This window comes from Herpailurus yagouaroundi, unplaced genomic scaffold (genome assembly GCF_014898765.1).
Source record: "Herpailurus yagouaroundi ecotype Mexico unplaced genomic scaffold, PumYag 184, whole genome shotgun sequence".
Lineage (NCBI taxonomy): Eukaryota > Metazoa > Chordata > Mammalia > Carnivora > Felidae > Herpailurus > Herpailurus yagouaroundi.
In genome coordinates this window covers 37,146,077-37,162,924 of record NW_024412415.1, presented here as the reverse complement: position 1 = coordinate 37,162,924, position 16,848 = coordinate 37,146,077, and the positions used below count along the sequence as shown (strand labels likewise).

At 39.2% G+C, this 16,848-nt stretch overlaps 1 long non-coding RNA gene across 1 annotated transcript; it reads right to left on the bottom strand.

Annotated features, from left to right (window-relative positions):
- Positions 1 to 12,003: 12,003 nt before the first annotated feature.
- Positions 12,004 to 16,626, bottom strand: LOC121042120 (uncharacterized). Its single transcript, XR_005795986.1, has 3 exons — positions 16,518 to 16,626; positions 15,895 to 16,040; positions 12,004 to 12,278 (listed from the first exon to the last, which is right to left on the bottom strand). It is a non-coding gene; the product is annotated as an uncharacterized LOC121042120 (long non-coding RNA).
- Positions 16,627 to 16,848: the final 222 nt, after the last annotated feature.

Genomic DNA, 16,848 nt, shown 5'->3' with positions numbered 1-16,848 from the left:
AGGAGAGGGGAAGAGAAGGCACGCACCAGTGTGACTGTGGCCCCAGCGGTGGGCTGGGGGCAGACATCAGGTCTGACTGCGGCTCCGCCCACCAACTCCAGTTATACACCACAGCACAGGGGAAGTGCCCTGCAGGTCCTCACCACACCGGGGACTATCCAAAATGACCAAGCGGAAGAATTCCCCTCAGAAGAATCTCCAGGAAATAACAACAGCTAATGAACTGATCAAAAAGGATTTAAATAATATAACAGAAAGTGAATTTAGAATAATAGTCATAAAATTAATCGCTGGGCTTGAAAACAGCATAGCTGACAGCAGAGAATCTCTTGCTACAGAGATCAAGGGACTAAGGAACAGTCACGAGGAGCTGAAAAACGCTTTAAATGAAATGCATAACAAAATGGAAACCACCACGGCTCGGATTGAAGAGGCAGAGGAGAGAATAGGTGAACTAGAAGATAAAGTTATGGAAAAAGAGGAAGCTGAGAAAAAGAGAGATAAAAAAATCCAGGAGTATGAGGGGAAAATTAGAGAACTAAGTGATACACTAAAAAGAAATAATATACGCATAATTGGTATCCCAGAGGAGGAAGAGAGAGGGAAAGGTGCTGAAGGGGTACTTGAAGAAATAATAGCTGAGAACTTCCCTGAAGTGGGGAAGGAAAAAGGCATTGAAATCCAAGAGGCACAGAGAACTCCCTTCAGACGGAACTTGAATCGATCTTCTGCACGACATATCATAGTGAAACTGGCAAAATACAAGGATAAAGAGAAAATTCTGAAAGCAGCAAGGGGTAAACGTGCCCTCACATATAAAGGGAGACCTATAAGACTCGTGACTGATCTCTCTTTTGAAACTTGGCAGGCCAGAAAGAGTTGGCACGAGATTTTCAGTTTGCTAGACAGAAAAAATATGCAGCCGAGAATCCTTTATCCAGCAAGCCTGTCATTTAGAATAGAAGGAGAGATAAAGGTCTTCCCAAACAAACAAAAACTGAAGGAATTTGTCACCACTAAACCAGCCCTACAAGAGATCCTAAGGGGGACCCTGTGAGACAAAGTACCAGAGACATCACTACAAGCATAAAACATACAGACATCACAATGACTCTAAACCCATATCTTTCTATAATAACACTGAATGTAAATGGATTAAATGCGCCAACCAAAAGACATAGGGTATCAGAATGGATAAAAAAACAAGACCCATCTATTTGCTGTCTACAAGAGACTCATTTTAGACCTGAGGACACCTTTAGATTGAGAGTGAGGGGATGGAGAACTATTTATCATGCTACTGGAAGCCAAAAGAAAGCTGGAGTAGCCATACTTATATCAGACAAACTCGACTTTAAATTAAAGGCTGTAACAAGAGATGAAGAAGGACATTATATAATAGTGACAGGGTCTATCCATCAGGAAGAGCTAACAATTATAAATGTCTATGCGCCGAATACCGGAGCGCCCAAATATATAAAACAGTTACTCATAAACACAAGCAACCTTATTGATAAGAATGTGGTAATTGCAGGGGACTTTAACACCCCACTTACAGAAATGGATAGATCATCTAGACACACGGTCAATAAAGAAACAAGGGCCCTGAATGAGACATTGGATCAGATGGACTTGACAGATATATTTAGAACTCTGCATCCCAAAGCAACAGAATATACTTTCTTCTCGAGTGCACATGGAACATTCTCCAAGATAGATCATATACTGGGTCACAAAACAGCCCTTCATAAGTTTACAAGAATTGAAATCATACCATGCATACTTTCAGACCACAATGCTATGAAGCTTGAAATCAACCACAGAAAAAAGTCTGGAAAACCTCCAAAAGCATGGAGGTTAAAGAACACTCTACTAACGAATGAGTGGGTCAACCAGGCAATTAGAGAAGAAATTAAAAATATATATGGAAACAAACGAAAATGAAAATACAACAATCCAAACGCTTTGGGACGCAGCGAAGGCAGTCCTGAGAGGAAAATACATTGCAATCCAGGCCTATCTCCAGAAACAAGAAAAATCCCAAATACAAAATCTAACAGCACACCTAAAGGAAATAGAAGCAGAACAGCAAAGGCAGCCTAAACCCAGCAGAAGAAGAGAAATAATAAAGATCAGAGCAGAAATAAACAATATAGAATCTAAAAAAACTGTAGAGCAGATCAACGAAACCAAGAGTTGGTTTTTTGAAAAAGTAAACAAAATTGACAAACCTCTAGCCAGGCTTCTCAAAAAGAAATGGGAGATGACCCAAATAGATAAAATCATGAATGAAAATGGAATTATTACAACCAATCCCTCAGAGATACAAACAATTATCAGGGAATACTATGAAAAACTATATGCCAACAAACTGGACAACCTGGAAGAAATGGACAAATTCCTGAACACCCACACTCTTCCAAAACTCAATCAGGAGGAAATAGAAAGCTTGAACAGACCCATCACCAGCGAAGAAATTGAATCGGTTATCAAAAATCTCCCAACAAATAAGAGTCCAGGACCAGATGGCTTCCCAGGGGAGTTCTACCAGACGTTTAAAGCAGAGATAATACCTATCCTTCTCAAGCTATTCCAAGAAATAGAAAGGGAAGGAAAACTTCCAGACTCATTCTATGAAGCCAGTATTACTTTGATTCCTAAAGCAGACAGAGACCCAGTAAAAAAAGAGAACTACAGGCCAATATCCCTGATGAATATGGATGCCAAAATTCTCAATAAGATACTAGCAAATCGAATTCAACGGCATATAAAAAGAATTGTTCACCATGATCAAGTGGGATTCATTCCTGGGATGCAGGGCTGGTTCAACATTCGCAAATCAATCAACGTGATACATCACATTAACAAAAAAAAAAGAGAAAAACCATATGATCCTGTCAATCGATGCAGAAAAGGCCTTTGACAAAATCCAGCACCCTTTCTTAATAAAAACCCTTGAGAAAGTCGGGATAGAAGGAACATACTTAAAGATCATAAAAGCCATTTATGAAAAGCCCACAGCTAACATCATCCTCAACGGGGAAAAACTGAGAGCTTTTTCCCTGAGATCAGGAACACGACAGGGATGCCCACTCTCACCGCTGTTGTTTAACATAGTGCTGGAAGTTCTAGCATCAGCAATCAGACAACAAAAGGAAATCAAAGGCATCAAAATTGGCAAAGATGAAGTCAAGCTTTCGCTTTTTGCAGATGACATGATATTATACATGGAAAATCCGACAGACTCCACCAAAAGTCTGCTAGAACTGATACATGAATTCAGCAAAGTTGCAGGATACAAAATCAATGCACAGAAATCAGTTGCATTCTTATACACTAATAACGAAGCAACAGAAAGACAAATAAGAAAACTGATCCCATTCACAATTGCACCAAGAAGCATAAAATACCTAGGAATAAATCTAACCAAAGATGTAAAGGATCTGTATGCTGAAAACTATAGAAAGCTTATGAAGGTAATTGAAGAAGATTTAAAGAAATGGAAAGACATTCCCTGCTCATGGATTGGAAGAATAAATATTGTCAAAATGTCAATACTACCCAAAGCTATCTACACATTCAATGCAATCCCAATCAAAATTGCACCAGCATTCTTCTCGAAACTAGAACAAGCAATCCTAAAATTCATATGGAACCACAAAAGGCCCCGAATAGCCAAAGTAATTTTGAAGAAGAAGACCAAAGCAGGAGGCATCACAATCCCAGACTTTAGCCTCTACTACAAAGCTGTCATCATCAAGACAGCATGGTATTGGCACAAAAACAGACACATAGACCAATGGAATAGAATAGAAACCCCAGAACTAGACCCACAAACGTATGGCCAACTCATCTTTGACAAAGCAGGAAAGAACATCCAATGGAAAAAAGACAGTCTCTTTAACAAATGGTGCTGGGAGAACTGGACAGCAACATGCAGAAGGTTGAAACTAGACCACTTTCTCACACCATTCACAAAAATAAACTCAAAATGGATCAAGGACCTGAATGTGAGACAGGAAACCATCAAAACCTTAGAGGAGAAAGCAGGAAAAGACCTCTCTGACCTCAGCCGTAGCAATCTCTTACTCGACACATCCCCAAAGGCAAGGGAATTAAAAGCAAAAGTGAATCACTGGGACCTTATGAAGATAAAAAGCTTCTGCACAGCAAAGGAAACAACCAACAAAACTAAAAGGCAACCAACGGAATGGGAAAAGATATTTGCAAATGACATATCGGACAAAGGGCTAGTCTCCAAAATCTATAAAGAGCTCACCAAACTCCACACCCGAAAAGCAAATAACCCAGTGAAGAAATGGGCAGAAAACATGAATAGACACTTCTCTAAAGAAGACATCCGGATGGCCAACAGGCACATGAAAAGATGTTCAGCGTCGCTCCTTATCAGGGAAATACAAATCAAAACCACACTCAGGTATCACCTCACGCCAGTCAGAGTGGCCAAAATGAACACATCAGGAGACTATAGATGCTGGAGAGGATGTGGAGAAACGGGAACCCTCTTGCACTGTTGGTGGGAATGCAAATTGGTGCAGCCGCTCTGGAAAGCAGTGTGGAGGTTCCTCAGAAAATTAAAAATAGACCTACCCTATGACCCAGCAATAGCACTGCTAGGAATTTATCCAAGGGACACAGGAGTACTGATGCATAGGGGCACTTGTACCCCAATGTTCATAGCAGCACTCTCAACAATAGCCAAATTATGGAAAGAGCCTAAATGTCCATCAACTGATGAATGGATAAAGAAATTGTGGTTTATATACACTATGGAATACTACGTGGCAAAGAGAAAAAATGAAATATGGCCTTTTGTAGCAACGTGGATGGAACTGGAGAGTGTGATGCTAAGTGAAATAAGCCATACAGAGAAAGACAGATACCATATGGTTTCACTCTTATGTGGATCCTGAGAAACTTAACAGGAACCCATGGGGGAGGGGAAGGAAAAAAAAAAAAAAAGAGGTTAGAGTGGGAGAGAGCCAAAGCATAAGAGACTGTTGAGAACTGAGAGCAAACTGAGGGTTGATGGGGGTGGGAGGGAGGAGAGGGTGGGTGATGGGTATTGAGGAGGGCACCTTTTGGGATGAGCACTGGGTGTTGTATGGAAACCAATTTGACAATAAATTTCATATATAAATAAAAAAATAAAAAAAAAGTTCAAAGCAAAAAAAAAAAAAAAAATACAGGGAGATAAATAAAAATGAAAACACAATAGTCCAAAATCTTTGGGATGCAGCAAAAGCAGTTCTAAAAGGGAAATTTATAGGAATACAGTCCTACCTATAGAAAAATCTCAAATAACAATCTAACTTTACACCTAACTGAGCTGGAAAGAGAAAAAACAAAACCCAGTAAAGGAAAGGAAAGAATAAAGGTAGAGCAGAAATAAATGAAATAGAAGGTAAACAAGCCTTATTTTTTAATCAATGAAACCAGAAGCTTAGTTCTTTCAAAAGATCAACAAACTGAAGTTTGATAAAATTTTAGCCAGACTCATCAAAGAAAGAGAACTCAAATAATCAAAATTAGAAATTAAAGAGGAGAAATAACAACTAATACCACAGAAATACAAAGGATTATAAGAGAATATCATGAAAAATTATATGCCAACAAAATGGACAACCTAGAAGAAATGAATAAATTCCTAGAAACATATAACCTACCCAAACTAAAGCAAGAAGAAATAGAAAATTTGAACAGACTGATTACCATCAAGGAAATTGAATCAGTAATCAAAAAACTCCCAACAAACAAAAGTCCAGGACCAGATGGTTTCACAGGTGAATCCTACCAAACATTTAAAGAAAAATTAATACCTATTCTTCTAAAACTATTCCAAAAAATAGAAGAGGAAGGAAAGCTTTCAAATTCATTCCATGAGGCCAGCATTACCCTGAGACCAAAACCAGATAAAGACAAAAGACACCACACACACACACACACACACACACACACACACACACACACAAATATATATAAGCCAGTATCTCTAATGAACATAAATGCAAAAATCTTCAACAAAATATTTGCAAACTGAATCCAATAATATATTTAAAAATTACCCACCATGATAAAATGGGATTTATTTTTGGATCATAAGGGGGGTTCAATATTTGCAAATCAATCTACATGATATATCACATCAAGAGAAAGGATAAAAATTACATGATCATTTCAATAGATGCAGAAAAAGTGTTTGGCAAACTACAACATCTGTTCATAATTTTTATTTATTTTTTAAAAAATTTTTAGTGTTTATTTTATTTATTTTTGAGAGACAGAGAGAGACAGCGTGAGCAGGAGGGGGCAGAGAGAGAGAGAGAGAGGGAGACCCAGAATATGAAGCAGGCTCCAGGCTCCGAGCTGTCAGCACAGAGCCTGACGCAGGGCTTGAACTCACGAGCCGTGAGATCATGACCTGAGCCGAAATCAGCTGCTCAACCGACTGAGCCACCCAGGCACCCCTGTTCATAATTTTTAAAAACCCTCAACAGAGTAAGTTTAAGGGGAACATACTTTAGCATAATAAAGGCCATCTATGAAAAACCCACAGCTAACATCATCCTAAAGGTGGAAAATTGACAGATTTTCCCCTAAGATCAGAACAAGACAAAGATGTCCACTGTCACCACTTTTATTCAAAATAGTACTGGAAATCCTAGCCACAGCAACCAGACAAGAAAAATAAATAAAAAGCATCCAAATTCATAAGTAAGAAGTAAAACTCACTATTTGCAGATGACATGATACTATATAGAGAAAACACAGAAGACTCCACCAAAAAACTATCAGAACAGATAAATAAATTCAGTAGGGTCTCAGGATACCGAATCAATATACAGAAATCCATTGCATTTCTATACACTAATAATGAAGTAATAGAAAAAGAAATTAAGAAAACAATCTCATTTATAATTGCACCAAAAATAATAAACTACCTAGGAATAAAGTTAACCAAGAAGATGAAAGACCTGAAAGACTCTGAAAACTATGAAACATTGATGAAAGAAATTGAAGATGACACATACAAATGGAAAGATACTCCACGCTCATGGATTCAAAGAACAAACATTGAGGGGTGCCTGGGTGGCTCAGTTGGTTAAGCATCCAACTTCGTCTCAGGTCATGATCTCACGGCTCATGAGTTCAAGCCCACCATTAGGCTCTGTGCTGTCAGTTCAAAGCCTGGAGTCTGCTTCAGATTCTGTGTCTCCCTCTCTCTCTGCCTCTCCCCTGCTTGTGCTCTGTCTCTCTCTGAAAAATATATAAACTTTTTAAAAATTTTTTTAAAAGGAGGAACAAATATTGTTAAAATGTCCGTACTATCCAAAGAAACCCACAGATTTAATGCAATCTCTATCAAAATACCAACAGTATTTCTCACAGAACTAGAACAAATAATACTACCATTTGTATGGAACCACAGAAGACCCTGAATAGCCAAAGCAATCTTGAAAAGGAAAAACAGAATCAGAGGTATCACAATCCTGGATATCAGGATAAACTACAAAGCTTAGTAATCAAAAAACAGTATGATACTGGCACAAGAATAGACACATAAATCAGTAGAACAGAATAGAGAACCCACAATTATATAGTCAATGCATATTGGACAAAGGAGGCAAGAATACACAATGAGAAAGTCTCATCAACCAATAATATTGGGTTAACTGGATGGCTACATATGAAAGAATGAAAATGGACCACTTTCTTTCACCATACACAAAAATTAACTCACAATGGATTAAAGACATAAAGGTGAGACCTGAAACCATAAAAATCCTAGAAGAGAGCACAAGCGATAACTTCTCTGACATTGGCCATAGCAACATTTTTCTAGCTATGTCTCCTGAGGCAAGAGAAACAAAAGCAGAAATAAAATATTGGGACTACATCAAAATAAAAACTTCTGTACAGCAAAAGAAACAAAAAATAAAACTAAAAGGCAACCTACGGAATAGGAGATGTTTGCAAATGATATATCTGATAAAGGGTTAGTATACAAAATATATAAAGAATTTATACAACTCAACACTAAAAACCAAATAACTTAATTAAAAAATCAGCAGAAGACATGAACAGACATTTCTCCAAAGACATACAGATGACCAACAAACAGACACATGAAAGATACTCATCATCAGTCATCATCAGGAAAATGCAAATCAAAACCACAATGAGACATCTCATACCTGTCAGAATGACTCAAATCAAAAAGGTAAGAAACAAGTGTTGACAAGGATGTGGAGAAAAATGAACTCTCTAGCACTATTGGTGGGAGTGAAAACTGGTGCCCCTCTATGTTTATTGCAGCATTATTTAAAATATCTAAATTATGGAAACATCCCACATGTCCATCAATTGATAAATGGATAAAATATGTGGTATACATATACAATAAAATATTATTCATACATAAAAAAGAATGAAATCTTGCTTTGCAACAACATAGATGGACCTGGAGAGTATAACGCTAAGTGAAATAAGTCAAAGACAAATACCATATGATTTCACTCATATGCAGAATTTAAGAAACAAAACAAAGAAAAAAAGAGAGAAACCAAAAAAACAGACTCAACTGTAGAGAACAGACTGGTGATTACCAGAGGGAAGGTGGTGGGGGGCTGTGAAATAGGGGAAGGGGATTAAGAGTACACTTATAGTGATTTCTGAGTAATGTATACAATTATCGAATCACTATATTGTACACCTCAAACTAATATAACTCTGTATGTTAACTATACTGGAATTAAAATTTTTTTAAATCTTTTCAGCAAAATAGTTTAAGAGAGGTCTTCAACATTATTTTTAATAATGTATAGAAGGGGTGTCCAGGTAGCTCAGTTGGTTAGGTGTCTGACTCTTGGTTTCAAGCTCATGTCATGATCTCACCACTCATGGGATCGAGTCCTAAATCAGGCTTCACGCTGACAACATGGGGCCTGCTTGGGATTCTTTCTCTCCCTCTCTCTCTACCCCTCTCCTACTCACACGCTTTCTCCCTCCCTCCCTCCCTCCATCTCTAAATTAATTAATTAATTAACTTTTTAAAAAATTTAAATGTATGGAAAACCTACAGTTAATATCTAAGAACAAGAAGAAAGCAAGGCTGCCTGCTCCTACTACTTCTAGTCAACATTACATTGGAGGTCCTAGCCAGTGCAATTAAGGAAAAGAAGAAAAAGAAAGAAAGAAAGAAAGGAAGGAAGGAAGGAAGGAAGGAAGGAAGGAAGGAAGGAAGGAAGAAAGAGAGAAAGAGAGAGAGAAAGAAAGAAAAAAAGAAGAAAGAAAGGGCATCCAACCTTCATTCACAGATGATAGGATCTTCTGTGTAGAAAATCTAATGGAATTTATCCAAAAAAAAAAACTACTAGAATTAATGTTTCCACAGTTACAGGATACAAAATCAATATACAAAAATCAACTGTATTTCTATATACTAGCAATGATCAATTAGAAGTCGAAAATACCAGGGCATCTGGGTGGCTCAGTTGATTAAACATCGGACTCAACTTCAACTCAGGTCATGATCTCATTGTTCGTGAGTTTGAGCCCCATGACCAGCTCTGTGCTGACAGTGCAGAGCCTGTTTGTGATTCTCTCTCCTCTCTCTGCACCACCCTCCCCCTCACCGCACCTGTCTCTCTCTCACAATAAATAAACTTGAAAAAAAGAAGTTGAAAATAACATTTACAGTAGCATAAACAAATGTGAAATACTTAGGGAAAAATCTGACAAACGATGTACAAGACCTGAACACTGAAAACTACAAAACATTGCTGAGAAAATTTAAAGAAGACCTAAAAAAATGGAGCGATATAATGTGCTTATGGATTGGATGACTCAATAAGGCATTAATTTTTCCCAAATTGTTGTATAGATTTGATGCAATCCAAATCCAAGTACCAAAAGCCTTTTTATTAAATAAATTGACAAGCTAGTTCTAAAATTCATATTGAAATACAACAGATCTAGAAGAGCCAAATAAAGTTGTAAAAGAAAAAAAAGTGGGAGGACTAGTACTGCCTGGTTTTAAGACTTACTATAAAGCCACAGAAGTACTGCAGTAAAGACAGACATGTAAATCAATGAAACAAAAAGATAGAATCTAGAAATAGATCTAGACACATATGGACAATTGATTTTCAGCATTTGGTGCAAAGGCAATTCAATGGAGGAAAGATATTCTTTTCAATATGTGATACAGGATCAATTTGCTCTTTATATGCAAGAACATGGACTTCAATTCATTTACATAATTAAATCAAGATGAATCATGGATCTAAATATAAATACTAAAACTACTTTTAGAAGAAAACATAAGAAGAAAACACTAAAACTACTTTTAGTGACATTAGATTAGGCAAAGATTTCTGAGGTATGACACCAAAGCTACACATTTTTTTCTTTTCTGTAAAAGAAAAATTGATAAATTGGATTTCATCAGAATCTAAAATTTCTGCTCTTTGAAGACACTGTTAAAAGAATAAAAGGCAAACCATAGACTAAAAGAAAATACCTTCAAATCATATACCTGCTAAGGACATGTGTCCTAAATACACAAAGAAGTCTCAAAACTAAATAATAAGAAAACGAGCAACCTACCAAAACTGGACAAAAGACTTGAAAAGATACTTCACCAAAGAACACATATGGATAACAAAGAAGCACATGAAGACTTTCAATATCATTAATCTTTAGGTAAATGCAAATTAGAACCACAGTGAGATATCACTACACAGCTATTTAAATTGCTAAAATACCTTGGATAAATTCCTACTAGTGCTATTGCTGGGTCATAGGGTAGCTCTATTTTTAATTTTTTGAGAAACCTCCATACTGTTTTCCAGAGCAGCTGCACTAGTTTGCATTCCCACCAACAGTGCAAGAGGGTTCCCGTTTCTCCACATCCTTGCCAAAATCTGTAGTTCACTGATTTGTTCATTTTAGCCACTCTGACTGGTGTGAGGTGGTATCTCAATGTGGCTTTGATTTGTATTTCTCTGATGAAGAGTGATGTTGAGCATCTTTTCATGTGTCTGTTGGCCATCTGGATGTCTTCTTTGGAAAAGTGTCTGTTCATGTCTTCTGCCCATTTCTTCACTGGATTATATGTTTTTCAGGTGTTGAGCACTGGGTGTTGTATGTAAGCTGATTTGACAATAAATTATATTCATTAAAAAAATTATATAAAAAAATTGTCAGAAAAATAGAAAATAAAAAATAAAAAATAAAAGAGTATATAGAGTAGTCATATTGTGAAGAAAGGAGATGTTGTTCTTAAATCATCTTAAATAAAAATAAATAAATAAAAGAAAATAAACTGCTAAAATAAAATGACTGCCCATAGCAATGATGCCACCTCTTGGGAAAAGAGGTGGTCGTGTATTTTTTTTTAAGGTACATATGTAGCTGCCAAGTGTTCCAGCCTTTTCCATTCTGAATATTTACTTGAGAGAATGAAAGTATATCTCCATACAAAGACTTATAGATGAATGTTCATAACAAATTTATTTGTAATAGCCCAAACTGTAAATTACTCAAACGTCCATCAACAGGTGAATGAATACACAAATTTTGGTATATCCACACAATGGAATACCACTCGGCAATAAAAAATAAAAAGAACTGTTGATAGATGCAATATAAATGAATCTCAACATAATTATGCTGAGTGAAAGATTTCTTATTTTTATAAAACTCTAGAAAATGCAAACTAACCTATAGTGACAGAAAGCAGATTAATGATTGCCTAGCATGATACACAACCTCTAAAATGGCTCCCTGTGATTATCACATCCTAGTATTCACAGTCTTGTGTAATTCGATCCCCTTGAGAGTAGACTGGACTTAGTGACTTTACTATAAATGAACAGAATATGGCAAAAAATGATGAGATTTCACTTCTGAGACTAGGCTATAAAGAGACGGTGACTTCCATCTTGCTTACTTTCTCTGCCATGCACAATCTCTCTCTCATTAAGTCAGCTGCCATGTTGAACTGCCCTAAGAAGAAGACATATGGCAAGGAGCTCGGTGAAGCCTCTACCCAACTAATGAGAATCTGTAGTCCTCAGTTCAACAGCTTATGAGGAACTGAATCCTGCCAACAACCATGTACATGAGCTTGGTTGCAGATCTTCCCCTGGTCCAGCTGTAAGATGAGACCACAGCTCTGGACAACACCTTGGTTACAACCTTGGGGGAGATATTTTGGCAGAGGCACTCAGATAAGTTGTGTCCAGATTCCTGACCTGCAGAAAGTGAGAGATGATAAATGTTTGCTGTTTTAATCTGGTGAGTTGTTGCATAGCAATAAACAACTGATACATTCGTAGACTGGGGGTAGAAGGCAGGGGTGAGAGGCAGGAGAGGATTGCAAATGGGCACGAAGAAACTTTTGGTGATGGATACGCTCATCATCTTGAGTGCTGTGATGGTTTTGTGAATGTATACATATGTCAAAACTTGTTAATTTACACACTTGAAATATGTGCCATTTATTGTATGCAAATTATATCTCAATGAAGCCGAGGTTTGTTAAAGGTTGCTGTGAGGTCAACTAAGAAAAGGACTAAGAGTGTATAGGGTAGTCATATTGTTAACATGGAGGTCTTCAGTTTAGGATAACCTGCCATCTGGATTTGCCCAGGACTGAGGCTATTCCTGGAAGGCAGGAGTTTCCGTTTTAAAATCTAAGAAAGTCCCAGGCATTTAGGGGATTGGTTCCCCTACTGATAACACTAACAAGAATGATAGGGTCATCCATTAGGGAAGTCATTGGCAGCCTTGTGGAAGGCTGTCTCACTTGGGATGATGAGGACAAAAGCCTCTTGGAATAGTTCAAGAGAGATGGCAGAAGAACCAGGGAAACTGATATCAACAACTCTTTTGAGGAGGTTCATTGCAGCAGCAAAGAGGGAATTGCGTAGCAGCTGCAGAGGCTGTAAGTCAAGGAGGTATGTTCTAAGGTAGGAGTCCTTGTGTCCTATTTGTGTGCTAATGGAATTCCATAATCCAGTGGAGAAAAAAAATGTTGGTGTGACTGCACTACACAGGACACTTGCTGGAGAAATGACCTCCAGTAGGTGGGACTTGCTTGTCAAGCAGAGATTGCACAAGTGACCTGAGGCTCCCTGCCAGGCCCCCGGGGCTCCCCAGTGGGTCAGGGTGACCCAAAAATGCAAGATCTTTCTTCAATTCTTACAGTCAAGTGACTCATGCTTCTTTCTATAGACTCTCGTATTTTGGAACAACAAAGTGAACAGGAAAGGTTAGTAAAATGTGCTATTTATAAACTAAAATGACCCAGGACTCTGACTGTGTCCTTTGCTAAGAAGTCTGGCTGCCACGCCACACTTAGCAATGTTTTCAAACTCCTACTCTGCATGCACACTTGGTTAGAATGCATGCACAGGGTTAGAATTTCTTAATTTTCAGAAGGACGCATGGTTAGTACTTCATCAGTGTTACCCTGAACTGGCTGTGGTTTTTTTTCCTACCGATGGCCTTGCTATTTTCATTGTAAAATTCTCTTTCAGTATAGCTTTAACATTATCCACTTGGCTTTTTGTGGGTTGTTAGGTTGATTTCACAGTCTATAGTGATCCAGATTTGCATCAATAATTTTTAACCTATGACTTTCCTATAATAGGCTCCAAGACCATGTAAGTCTGGTTTTCTAATAGGAATCATTCGCATCCCTGTTGCTCATGGAGGGACATGTCATGTGGGATGGGCTGCTTGTGAATATCAGCTATGTTAATAAGTAATATTATTGAGTTATTTTTAAGTTTTTAGCAAATTCTTCATAGTAGAAAAATCTATTAGGCATGTTCACATTCTTCTGAAGTAACTAATAAGTGAATTGTTTATATTGCTAGCACCATAATGAATCCAACTTGTTTTATTTCTTGAGTTTTTCTCCTCAGTGGCAACTTGAGAGCAAGGGAGAGCACAAAGCCATGTATCCTGCCTGTGGATGCCACAGTGGAAAGCTGAGGAGCCCCGATTATAGAAAGGCTTTTTCAGGGCTTCTCAGGACAGGCCTTTGTGCCAGCACATGCAGAATTTACAGCTCCCCAAACCATGCCAGCTGCAATTCCAGGCTGGCCCCCATGAGCACCCACACTCCACTTCTTCTTCTTAAGGACCGGCCGAGAGAACGCTGTGGTTTTGCTGCACAGGAGGAACATCCCATTTTTCCTGGACTGCATCTTTCCTTTTTTTCTTTTCTCCCTTGGCTTCTCTCTTTTCCTTGCCCCCAGGATTTACTGTTCTAACTATAGCTTCTAACAGGTGTCCAGCCGGGACGAGGAGGCTGTGGTCCAGCTGTCCACAGACACATGGACACTCTCCAACCATCTTGCTGGAATAGCAGGGCCCTGAACACACTCGCTGAGTGAGGACAGCACACCCCCCAGGTCATGGCTGGGGAGGGGCAAAGACAGGGAAGCTTCTCACTGCCAGAGCAAAGCTGAGCCCAAGAGAGTGTGCAAGCTATCCCCAGATCTGAGTGGACTGCTCTGTTTCAACAGGGAATCAAGAATTAGCTCTTATTTTCTCATTCTTGGCAGAGACTGCCAGAAGTCTACTCAATATCTATCCCCTCCTCCTTCTTTCTTATTAATGTAACCCTTATTTGAGCCTCACCAGGCTCAGACTAAGCACCCACTACAAGTGAGCTACTGCTGTATCATTTAATCCCCGCAACAACTCATTGCACAGAAGAGCTCCTACTTGTGCTCAGTGATTTACTTGAGATCTCACAGCTAACAGGTGGCAGAGCTGGGATTCAAACCCGAGTCTGTCTGCTTCAGAGACTTATCCTCTTCCTCTCTACCTCGTGTCTCCCTAAGAAGAAAGAATCCACATACAGAGATGGGAGCTTTAGAAAGCACCTCTGAGACCCAGTCTTCTCTCTGGGGATAAGATCACCCCACAGAGCAGGTGCAGGTTCTCTCCAGGACTGCCCAAAGTCAAACTCCCCTCTCCCAGTGCATGGCCCAGAGTTTGGTGCATAGCATAGGCCCAACAGGGAGTGAAGAAATGGAGGAGAGGAGAGATAAAGGGGGAAAAGGAGAGAGAGAGGACAGAAAGAAGGTACCAAACACCCATGTCCTCAGCTACCTTCCCCAAGCCCCGGCTGCAGGCAAATGGTCTCTACCAGTTAGAACTTGCATCCAGTCAAGAATACCAGAACTACAACTTAAACATGTGAGTTTATGATTATTTTCCCCCACACAACCAGACAGATAGGTAGTGGTGTCATAATAGTGATTCAAAGATGTCGGGTCTGCGGTCTCTGCTTCTCTCGGCCTTTTCCTCATGATCACAAGATGGTTGCTGAAGGTCTCGTGATCATGATCCAGGCAGGAAGAAAGGAAAGCAAATATTTCTTAGAAACCTTTAGTTTATGTCTTATTGGCCAGAACTAGGCTGGGAAATGTAAGGTTTTAGTCTCATTTTGTTTTTAGCAAGTTTTCTTTGTTCTGTCATCCCCTTCCCTGCCTTCTTCTCTGCTTCTCAGTGCCAGGGAATGATCTCTAAAGTACAGCTCACACATGTAATCTCAGGAGAAAGGACAAAACAGTTCCTGCTGAAATTACGAAGACTTCTAGAAAATGGATCCAAACCCCAAAAGTTTCAGATTTGATTTTCAGGGCACACCTCTGCCTGCACCTGACCTACTGGGTTTCTATAGCTTGATGACTCCTCTGGGAGAGCCCTGGGCCCCAGAATTCACAGATAGGGCAGGAATTGACCACAACCACCAAGGAACAAATCCCAAATCAGTTGGGATATTTTCAGCTATAAGTAAACGGAAAACCTCAACTCAGAGTAACTTTAATATGTAAGGGAGTTTATTACCTCATATATAAGGAAGTCCAGAGATGGGAAGACAGGACACCAGGCAAGTACTTCAGCACTCCATCTTTTCTGTGTTTTCTGGGAACTGCCCCTCTCTGTGTGTTGGTCAGTAGCAAGATGGCCAAAAAAGCTTCCATGCATCATAGCTGGATGAAGAAGAGAGACCATCTCTTCCTAGGGCTATTTATTAGACATGAGGAAACCTTTCCTAAAAATCCCCCTACAGACTTCCCCTCATGTTCCCTTGTGGCCTCTCCATGTGGCCAAGGTTTCCTCATACCATGAAGTCTGTGTTCCAAGGACAAGCACTAAGAGAGAGAGTCAGAGACAGAGAAAGAGAGAGAAACCAGATGAAAGTCATATCTCCTTTCAAGACCCAGCCTCAGCCATGCAATGTCACTTTTCCCATATTCTGTCCCTCGCAGTCACAAAGTCACCCATCTTCAAAGAGAGGGGAAACAGAATCTGTTAGTGGGGCAGTGGCAAGTTCTGGAAGAACACATGAGAACTGACTGACTGTGGCCACTTTCAGAAAATACAATGTGCTGCATCAGGAGATCCAGTTAGTCTTTGCAGAGCAGCCCCTGCACCGCCCCCTGCTCATCTGCATATCCAGGTCTTACCTAGAAGGATCTAAATCACCTGCAGAACCCGGCTGCAAGGCATTCTGGGAAATGTTGTTTCTAGCAGTTGGAATGGGAGGTAGGTGAGACAGCTGAGAGGTGTCCGCCACAGCTGAGAGAGAAGAAAGAGGGACTAAATAAACGATGAGGAAGTGGCCAACACAGTCTGCTACAGATTCTTACCTGTTCTAATATCTACTTCATAACTTTCTCCTATAACATTTGACAAGTATTCACTGGGCATCTCCCATGTTCCAGGCAAGCTGGACTTTAAACAAGACAGATAGGGATTTTAGAAGCTATGGAAGACAATGTTAAAGAATTATTATAA